Here is an 11,355-nt window from a genome sequence, read left to right as displayed (position 1 = left end):
TCTGGAGTTATTTCTCCACTGATCTCCAGGAGCATATTGGGCACCTACTGACCTGGGGAGTTTCTCTTTCAGTATCCTCTCATTTTGCCTTTTCATACTGTTCATGGGGTTCTCAAGGCAAGAATACTGAAGTGGTTTGCCATTCCCTTCTCCAATGGACCACATTCTGTCAGATCTCTCCACCATGACCCGCCCATCTTGGGTTGCCCCATGGGCATGGCTTAGTTTCATTGAGTTAGACAAGGCTGTCATTCTTGTGTGATTAGATTGATTAGTTTTCTGTGAGTATGGTTTCAGTGTGTCTGCCCTCTGATGCCCTCTTGCAACACTTACCTTCTTACTTGGGTTTCTCTTACCTTGGACATGGGGTATCTCTTTACGGCTGCTGCAGGAAATTGCAGCTGCAGCTCCTTACCTTGGATGAAGGGTATCTCCTCACCTCCGCCCTTCTTGACCTTCAACGCGCCTCTAGGCCCTCCTGCGCCCGCGCAGCCACCGCTCCTTGGACGTGGCGTTGGTCCTCTCAACCGCTGCCCCTGGCCTCGGACATGGGTAGCTCCTCCCAGCCGCCGCCCCTGACATCGGACTTGGGTAGTTCTTCTCTGCCGTTCCTGAGCCGTTGCAGCCTGGCACTCTTGGCCGCTGCCCCTGACCTCGGAGGTGAGGTAACTCCTCTTGGCCGCCGCCCTTTGTCTCTAACCTTAGTTCTATAAAATCAAGAGATCAGACTAAGGCTCTTAGAATGCTGACTGAAGTTCCTTTTATTAAATATGACTTTTTAATTAGAATATTTTTTGATCAAAAGGCTATTGTATATATGTGTATGTCTTTTAAATAAGCACAGGAGGGGAAAACAGTGAGCCTTGCTTTTGGAATGAAATTCATAGGACATAAGCTGAGCAAATATTACTTGCTCTATTGATTCCCACATACTACTGTTTGTAATTATGATAGGGCTTATTTTCCCTCTGTTGTTTTAAGTTAAAAGTTATAAGTGAATGTTGGGCCAGAAAAAAATGAATATATCAGTGATGTATGTGGCGTAAAGATTTTATTGTTTTGCTTTCAATTACAAATGAACCGAGGTAATGTATCATAGAATCTTTGAGTTGGAAAGAATCTTAGCAATTGTTTTCAATCCAATTACTTATCCCTTACTTTTCTATTTAAAATACCTTGGTGAATATTCCTTACCCTATAATGGTCAGGTATTAATAAGTGATGAATGCACTAAATAGTGATATCCTTAAGTAGATTACATAATAAAGAATAGCAAAAGAGAGGAAGAAAATTTTCAAAAGAGGGCTTTATTGCCAGAATGAGGATTGTTAAAATCCACAGCTCAGGAAATGTATAGTTTTGTTCTTTTTTTATAGTTAGCAGGTTTATCTTGGGATTTCTGAAAAATGATACATATTAAACATAAGCTGGGATTTTCAATATCCAATTAACTTTGAATACAAGTTAGCCCATGAAAAACAGCCTATTTAGCCTAGTTTTAAGTATATCCTATTTTTTAAGATAGAATTAAAGAATTCAGGCATTTCTTAGTCAAAGATGACCCTTATATGACAGTGATATTAACTGTACATGAATGTACAGTTAAGGCTATTAAGTCTGAATCACCTCAAACTTTTCAACTGACTCATTCTGTGAGCTTACTGTTAGAGAGCATATATTAATAGAAACTGAAAAAAAAAATACAAGAAATAAACTGTTTTTCCTATGACCTGTCTGGTACTCAAGTGTAAAAAGAGCCATTCATTTCAATTCAGGTCTGTTCAATTCAATCCAGCTTGATTTGATTTGATTCTATTCAAACTGATGTGGCTTATTTAACAAATATTTCTAGAAAGGTGTAAGAGAGATTAAAAAAAAAAAAGTCTCTTGGCTTTTCGAGAGTTATTTTAAATACCACTAGGACTCAAAGAAGTTTACCTCCCATCTAACCCAATTTAAGAAGACCTCTTAGAACAGGTGGCATTTAAACTGAATTTTTAAGAAAGGGTAGTGCTGACAGAGGTAAATATGGGAGGTAAATCTTTGCTGACAAATAATCAGTTAAAATAAAGCCCTTATTCTAGAAAAGTCAGGAAGTCCAGAGCTGGCACTTAGACCTATAGGTATGGTAAAGAGGAGCTTACCTAAGGAAAGAAAATTCATGAGACCTCAATTTTGGTGGGTCAAAGTCCAGTAAGTAGTTACTCTAAGTTCTGGAGACTGTCAGAATTAAAAGTATGTGAAATGGTTATGCTCAAAGAAAATAATGCTAAAGATAGAAGAATAATTACATAGAAGTGTCTACAGGACAGTATGTGAGATTAATGTACTGGCATTGGTCCAGGCTACAAGATGAAGGGCCTGGCATTGACCCTTAGCAGCCATTGGCACATTGGGTCTCTGGTCTATCTTTGCTCCCAAGCATCCATTTTGGCTGTTTCTCCATCTTGCTGAAGCGACAATCAACCAGACTCTCAAATCCCAACACTTCCCACCTCTGCCACATTTAATCCTATCATTACTATCTCGTACAACTCACAGTTACATATCAGTTATTCAACAAATATGTTTAATAATTCAAATTCCTCATTTTCAAAATGTCTCAGCATCCACAGCTTAAGCAGCACAATGTCCAATGAATTTGGATTGTTTTCTCTTTGTGCTTCCTTTACATCTCAGAAAGTTTTCCAAGTTTAACGTGGTATTATGGAATGAATTGTAATCCCCAAATATCATATACTGAAACCATAATACAATGGGATGACATCTGGATGTGGGGCCTTTGGAAGGTAATTAGGTTGATAGGAGGTCATGAAGTCATAGGGTCCTTATGGTGGGACCAATGGAATTTAGTACCTTTATAAGAAGAGACTAGTGTGGGTTGCCTGGCCGTCCAGTGGTTAAGACTCCATGCTCCCAGTTCAGGGACACAGATTCTATCCCTGGTTGGGGAACTAAGGTCATAAATGATGTGGAGTGTAGACAAAAATAAATAAATAAAAATAAGTAAAGAGACTAGAGAGCAATGCAGTCTCTCTCTTTCGTCTCTCTCTCTTTCTCTCCCTCTCTTCCTCCTTTTCTCTCTCTCTCTCTCTTTCTCTGGCAAATGAATATACAGCAAGGAGGCAGCCTTCTGTCTCTTTTTGCTATATGAAGATATAGCAAGAAGCCAGGAAGAAGGTTCTCATCAAAACAGTGTTGGCTCCCCAATCTTGGACTTCTCAGACTCCAGAACTGTGGGAAGTAAATGTCTGTTGTTGAAAATAATGCAGTGCTTGCTATTTTGTTATAGCAGCCTGAACTAAGACAGGTGGGGATAATGTTTTCTGCCTCTAACTGTGGTCCCTCCTCACAGAGTTTTGGACATGTAATGCTGAAGCAATCAGCCCATAGAGAAATCTATAGTATACTGGATAATTTCTTCAGTGATTGCTTTGAATTGATAATATGATATAGTAACTTTAAATTTTCTTTGAAAAATGAAAAATCAAGACAAATTAACTATAACACTACTATCAACATCTTTCTGCAAATACCTGTTTTAATAAATTTGTTACCTAACACTGTTCCATGGAGAAGAAAATGGCAACCCACTCCAGTACTCTTGCCTAGAAAATTCCATGGATGGAGAAGCCTGGTGGGCTACAGAGAGTTGGACAAAACTGAGCAACTTCATGACTTCACAAATACTGTTCCATGACATGGGTATGTTACTGTTAGTTTCTCAGTTGTGTCCGACTCTTTGTAACCCCGTGTATTGTAGCCCACCAAGGTTCTCTGTCATTGGAGTTCTCCAGGCAAGAATACTGGACTAGTTTGCATTTCCTACTCTAGGGGCTCTTCCTGACACAGGGATAGAACCCCCATTACCTGCATGGGCGGGAAGATTCTTTACTGTCTGAGCCATCAAGGAAGCTCAACATGGATATACAATATTTATTTATTCATCCTAGTGAATCTGAACCTATGATTTCTTTCTAGTGTTTTTGCTATTATTAATAATGCAACTTTAAAGGGTTTTAAAAATCTCTACTATAGAATATATGCAAGATTTTCCTTAGGGTATATATTTAAAATAAAATTGGTAAGACATTGTTGTTGCTCTGTTGTTTAGTCTCTAAGCCATGTCCAACGTTTTTGTGACCCCACAGACTATAGCGCACCAGGCTCCTCTCTCCATGGAATTTTCCAGGCAAGAATACTGGAATGGGTTGCCATTTCCTCAAGAAAATGGCACTTTTTCCCCTCATGGTTTGGCCAATTTAAATTTCCAGAATAGTGAAAAGATATTCTAGGTCCTTGGATCAATGTTGCATTCAGTTCAGTTCAGTTCAGTTCAGTTGCTCAGTCGTGTCTGACTCTTTGCGACCCCATGAATCGCAGCACGGCAGGCCTCCCTGTCCATCACCAACTCCCGGAGTTCACCCAGACTCACGTCTGTTGAGTCATTGATGCCATCCAGCTATCTTGTCCTCTGTCATCCCCTTCTCCTCCTGCCTCCAATCCCTCCCAGCATCAGAGTCTTTTCCAATGAGTCAACTCTTCACATGAGGTGGCCAAAGTACTGGAGTTTCAGCTTTAGCATCAGTCCTTCCAAAGAAATCCCTAGTCTTATTTTGACAAACTGATGAGTGTAAAATAATACCTTATTGTGATTTTAAGTTTTCAATTTTTTCATCAATGAGGCTGTCAATATTTCATATGTATATTGGTTATTTTAATTTCCTCATTTGAATTTCTCTTAATGACACAAAGGAAATATTTTAATACTTTGGGTTCTACTTACTGTCCAATCATATGTGTCCTGCATACCTTCTTCCACATCATGGATTGTCTTTGCACACTATTTTTGGAGACTCTGTATCCACACATAATTTTAATTTGTAAAATTTGACAAATGTTGTAATTCATAATTTTTGTATTTAATACAAGCATCCTGCAATCATAAAGATAATCCCTTATTTCAATCTTTCAATCCACAGAATTAAAATAGGACATGAACGTTTGCTTTTATAATTTAAATGAGAAGTCTTCTTGAAAAATATAACCATAGTTATTGCTATATAATTAGTCCCAAATAATTAATATAAGTAATATAATACATCCTTGTTGAAATCTATGGAAAACATTACTTCCATAGGTAGAGGAAAGTAGTCAGAAATAGTGTTCATTGCTGTTGATTTTTTTTCTCTCAGAACATATCAAAGTCAGGCAATGGAAGATATATATATGGCTTCCCTTGTGGCTCAGAGGTTAAAGTGTCTGCCTGGAATGCGGGAGACCCGGGTTTGATCCCAGGGTCTGGAAGATCCCCTGGAGGAGGAAATGGCAACCCACTCCAGTACTCTTGCCTGGAGAATCCCATGGAGGGAGGAGCCTGGTAGGCTACAGTCCATGGGGTCGCAAAGAGTTGGACATGACTGAGTGACTTCACTTCACTTCACTTCATATATATATATATGTGTATATATATATATATACACATGCACATATGGGCTTCCTTGGTGGCTCAGATGGTAAAGAATTCGTCTGCAGTACAGGATACCCAGGTTCAATCCCTGAGTCAGAAAGATCCTCTGAAGAAGGGAATGGCTACCCACTCCAGCATTCTTGCATGGGGAATTCCATGGACAGAGGAGCCTGATGGGGTACAGTCCATGGGGTCACAAAGAGTCAGACATGATTGAGTGACTAACACTTTCACTTTCATATATATATATACACACACACATATGTATATATCTCCATAAATATATTTATATATATGCTAACTTATACACATTAAACATACCAATTTATGAATTCATATTCATATATGTAAATAAAACATAATGCATAAGGAAATATGAAAATATGGGTAAAATTAAGTAGTGTCTGTATCTTATTCTGCCTCTCTGCAAGTGGTATTTTCAAATGGAGCTAAATGTAAAGAACAGTAAAAGAACAAACACTATATCACTGGTGGTTCTGTGTTTAGTGACTTCAGCTGTAGGGCTATGGCAAATCTTGTATATTAATTAACTACTTACTGTTATTTAGCAAGTTTCCATAAAATATTGGAGCTTAAAAAAAATATGTTATCTTATGGTTTCCCTGGGTCAGAAACCTGGCATGTCTTAGTGACATCACCCTGGTTCCAGGTCTCTTGGAAGTTGCAATTAAGCTATCATCTGGAGTTGTACATACTTTCATATGGAAGCTCATTCAGTAATAATGCACTTTGAGTTCACTCCTGGGCTTATTCACAGGATTTAGTTCCTCTCTGGCTATTTGACACACAGATTCAATTTCTCTTGGACTGTTGGCTGAAGGTTCCCTCAGTTCCTCACTCCCTGGGCCTTTCCATAAAGAAACTTACAACATGGCAGCTGATTTCCCCAGAGTAAGCAAGTGAGTGAGACTATCCAAAATGGCTTCCTTGTCTATCACCAACTCCCGGAGTCTACACAAACTCATATTTATCATGTCAATGATGCCATTCAACCATCTCACCTCTGTCATCCCCTTCTCCTCCTGCCTTCAATCTTTCCCAGCATCAGGGTATTTTCCAATGAGTCAGTTCTTTGAATCAGGTGGCCAAAGTATTGGAGTTTCAGCTTCAGCATCAGTTCAGTTCAGTTCAGTTGCTCAGCCGTGTTCAACTCTTTGTGACCTCATGGACTGCAGCACACCAGGCCTCGCTGTCCATCACCAACTCCCAGAGTTTATGCAAACTCATGTCCATTGAGTCAGTGATACCATCCAACCATTCTCATGCTCTGTCGCCCCTTTTTCCTCCTGCCTTCAATCTTTCCAAGCATCAGGGTCTTTTCAAATGAGTCAGCTCTTCAATTCAGGTAACCAAAGTATTGGAGTTACAGCTTCAACATCCGTCCTTCCAATGAATATTCAGGACTGATTTCCTTTATGATGGACTGGTTGGATCTCCTTGCTCTCCAAGGGACTTTCAAGAGTCTTCTCCAACATGACAGTTCAAAAGCATCAATTCTTTGGTTCAGCATCAGTCCTTCCAATGAATACTCAGGACTGATTTCATTAGGATGGACTGGTTAGATCATGAGCCTAATCATGCCTAATCTACATCTTGGGTTGTACAGTATTTAAGTTGGTCAGAAGTTACAAGTAATCAAAGCAGCAATGATAGTCCTTGGATCAAACTGAGCCAACTCCATTGAGAGAGAAATTCACTTTTTAAAAAATAGGTAGAAAATGTTTTTGTATTGCAAAGTTTGGGGAAAATGAGATGTCTTTTAACACATTGGCTATTCCTACTAGTAGATGTGGTCTCTTCCAAATGGTTCAGTTCAGTCAGTTCAGTTGCTCAGTTGTGTCTGACTCTTTGTGACTCCATGAATTGCAGCACGCCAGGACTCTCTGTCCATCACCAACTCCCGGAGTTCACTCAGACTCACGTCCATCGAGTCAGTGATGCCATTCAGCCGTCTCATCCTCTGTCGTCCCCTTCTCCTCCTGCCCCCAATCCCTCCCAGCATCAGAATCTTTTCCAATGAGTCAACTCTTCGCATGAGGTGGCCAAAGTACTGGAGTTTCAGCTTCAGCATCATTCCTTCCAAAGAAATCCCAGGGCTGATCTCCTTTAGAATGGACTGGTTGGATCTCCTTGCAGTCCAAGGGACTCTCAAGAGTCTTCTCCAACACCACAGTTCAAAAGAATCAATTCTTCGGCGCTCAGCCTTCTTCACAGTCCAACTCTCACATCCATACATGACCACCGGAAAAACAATAGCCTTGACTAGACGACCCTTTGTTGGCAAAGTAATGTCTCTGCTTTTCAATATGCTCTCCAGGTTGGTCATAACTTTCCTTCCAAGGATTAAGCGTCTTTTAATTTCATGGCTGCGGTCACCATCTGCAGTGATTTTGGAGCCCCAAAAAATAAAGTCTAACACTGTTTCCACTGATTCCTCATCTATTTCCCATTAAGTGATGGGACCAGACGCCATTATCTTAGTTTTCTGAATGTTGAGCTTTAAGCCATCTTTTTCACTCTCCACTTTCACTTTCATCAAGAGGCTTTTTAGTTCCTCTTCGCTTTCTGCCATAAGGGTGGTGTCATCTGCATATCTGAGGCTATTGATATTTCTCCCGTTAGTTGGATTCAATTATCCAAATCCTCCCCTAGTAAAAAGAAGGCAGGAAGAGAGTTGGGGAAGAGGAATAGTGAAATGTAAACAGTTTCTCTTGTTCGTGTTAGCCTTTCCAAATTTCTAGGAAGTGTCATAGTAAAGTAAGTGCATAAATGTGGATTGGTGGGTGACTGATGCTGTTTATGTAATGAGTTTTAAGAAATATAAAATCTGGCTCATTTAAAATATCTTACTAGGCCCAACCTATGCAAGCACTTGAACTAGTAACTCTTTGTGGAAAAAAGTATTACCCTGTTCGTGCTGAGTTTAAGGGTCAAGTTTCCATAATAGTGGAAAACAAGAATTCCAGAAAATTTTTAACTAGAGAGAGGTAAAGACAGGCTTTTTAAATGAAAAAAGGACAGGAAGAGTCATGGCAGATGTTAAGATGCAGATGGTTGTGGCTGTGGTTAGAAATGAAAAAAAAGGGGGGATGTTAAAAAGGATATTCATGGTTATGAACAAAAATATCTTTTCTATGGTGATATGCAGCCATGAAATTAAAAGACACTTACTCCTTGGAAGAAAAGATATGACCGACCTAGATAGCATATTGAAAAGCAGAGACATTACTTTGCCAACAAAGGGTCGTCTAGTCAAGGCTATGGTTTTTCCTGTGGTCATGTATGGATGTGAGAGTTGGACTGTGAAGAAGGCTGAGCGCCAAAGAATTGATGCTTTTGAACTGTGGTGTTGGAGAAGACTCTTGAGAGTCCCTTGGACTGCAAGGAGATCCAACCAGTCCATTCTGAAGGATATCAGCCCTTGGTTTTCTTTGGAAGGAATGACGCTGAAGCTGAAACTCCAGTACTTTGGCCACCTCATGCGAAGAGTTGACTCATTGAAAAGACTCTGATGCTGGGAGGGATTGGGGGCAGGAGGAGAAGGTGATGACAGAGGATGAGATGGCTGGATGGCATCACTGACTCGATGGACGTGAGTCTGAGTGAACTCTGGGAGGTGGTGATGGACAGGGAGGCCTCGTGTGCTGGGATTCATGGGGTCGCAAAGAGTCGGACACGACTGAGCGACTGAACTGAACTGATACTACAAATAATGTTGACAACATTTTCTCTTTTTTACGTTCATGCCCCTTTGCTATTTGATTTTGTAGTTCTTCAAATAAAAAGGCAGAGTCTATTTCCTCACCCCTTGAATGTGGGTAGCTCTTATTTCAAATAACAGAGTGTGGAGAAAGTTAACGTGTGCCAGTTTGGGTCTGATCTCAAGAAGCCATATAACATTTGTTCTTATTCCCCTGAAATGTGCCACTTCCATGTGAATAAGTCTGGGTTAATCTAGTGTATGGAGACTGACTCCTGGATGCAGTCAGTGCTTCCCCTGTTCAATAGTTTCTAACCACCAGATGAATGACCCTTACAGTAGACTTACTGCTGCTGCTGCTGCTGCTAAGTCACTTCAGTCGTGTCCGACTCTGTGTGACCCCATAGATGGCAGCCCACCAGGCTCCCCCGTCCCTGGGATTCTCCAGGCAAGAACACTGGAGTGGGTTGCCATTTCCTTCTCCAGTGCATAAAAGTGGAAAGTGAAAGTGAAGTTGCTCAGTCATGTCTGACTCTTAGCGACCCCATGGACTGCAGCCCACCAGGGTCCTCCGTCCATGGGATTTTCTAAGCAAGAGTACTGGAGTGGGGTGCCATTGCCTTCTCCGAGCAGACTTACTAGCTCCCTGCAAATATGTAGCAAGCCTAGTAGAGTTTAGCTGAATCATTCCAGACTTTAAAAAAAATCCCAGCCAATTCACAGAATTGTGAGTTATATAAAGAGTTGTTCTTTTAAGCCACGCCTTTCCTGGAGCAGTTTCTGTGCTCTGAAGGATCATTGAACGTCTATCAAATTCACAGATTATTTTATTACTGGCTGGTTTTAGTCTTACATCCTAAGTATTATAATAGTTCTTTTTTATAGGTTCTAAGTGACTTCCCAGGTAGTGTTAGTGGTAAAGAACTCATCTGCCAAGGAAGGAGATGTAAGAGATGTGGATTCAGTCCTCGGGTCGGGAAGATCCCCTGGAAGAGGGCATGGCTCCAGTATTCTTGCCTGGAGAATCCCACGGACAGAGCAGCCTGGAAGGCTACTGGCCACAGCGTCACAAAGAATCAGACTTGACTGAAGCAACTTAGTATGCATGCACATAGGTTCTAAGTATGTATTCTAAATACTATAGAAATGTCTTTAGTCAATTATGTACCTCATTTCCTTCAGAATTAAGGAAGATGGAATAGGCCAATTTCTGGAGACATCCTTGACCCACAGTATGTTGACTCCCTTGCCCAAGGTAATTTATTTATACTGACTCCTGGCAAAATATGGGAATTGTACAATGTTGATATCCTTAAAGTTCTTAATGGCATAAGCATTACCTGTCCTCTGATTAATTTCACATTTCTAATCAGCCATCATTTTTATGTGCAGGCACATGTAGTGTGGTATAGCCTAATAACATGCCCATGAATACTCAGATTCTCATCTTTATCTCAGTGGGTCACAAATATTGTATTAATAGTATATTGGAATCAACTGGGCATCTTTAATAAAAAATTGATGCTTGGCTCGCAATCCCAGACATTCAGATTTAAATGGCATGGGGTTCAGTCTGTGCAACGGCATTCTTAAAAGTTCCCCATGTGTTTCTAATGTACATCAAAACTTAGACTCCACTACATTGAGAACATTCCTGACCTCTGCAAACCAACTGTTATCACCAGACCATTGCCAAGGGAAAGTTATGGCTGTAAAGTTTTATTACATATAGAGAGAAAGGAATGGCTTTAGAGTTGTAGATGTGTATATGTTTCACTCTTATGATAAATTACCCCTTATATTTAAAAAAATTTTACTACCTCAGTTGAATGCTCTTGAATATTTCTAGATTAAGATAGACAACAAAGGAAGCAGCTATATATACCATACTGCTCTCTTTTGTACAACATTTAATTAATAACAGCCCTATTCATCTATCACTGAATGCTACAGTCTCACCACACAGGAAGGTGGGTCATCTCTCTTAGCCATCAGAACATGATATAGCATTTGTTCTGGCAATGAAGAAATTGAAGGAAACACATTTTTGTGCTTAATATAGAGTTCCTGCTGTTCTATCCATTTGATTGCATAAATATTTTTCCGTCCAAAGTATCTCTAGCAATGAACTTCTAGCTGACAACCAGCATCTCACAATTGCTGC

General features: G+C 40.1%; 1 long non-coding RNA gene across 1 annotated transcript in view; it reads left to right on the top strand.

Annotated features, from left to right (window-relative positions):
* Positions 1 to 471: 471 nt before the first annotated feature.
* LOC129628517 (uncharacterized) overlaps positions 472 to 11,355 on the top strand; it is a 33,079-nt gene continuing 22,195 nt past the window's right edge. The window contains exons 1-2 of the long non-coding RNA XR_008702824.1: positions 472 to 665; positions 10,374 to 10,446. This is a non-coding gene — a long non-coding RNA (uncharacterized LOC129628517). The remainder of the gene's footprint in view (positions 666 to 10,373; positions 10,447 to 11,355) is intronic.

The sequence above is a fragment of the Bubalus kerabau genome, chromosome 15 (genome assembly GCF_029407905.1).
Source record: "Bubalus kerabau isolate K-KA32 ecotype Philippines breed swamp buffalo chromosome 15, PCC_UOA_SB_1v2, whole genome shotgun sequence".
NCBI lineage: Eukaryota > Metazoa > Chordata > Mammalia > Artiodactyla > Bovidae > Bubalus > Bubalus kerabau.
This window is presented reverse-complemented; position numbering and strand designations above follow the sequence as displayed.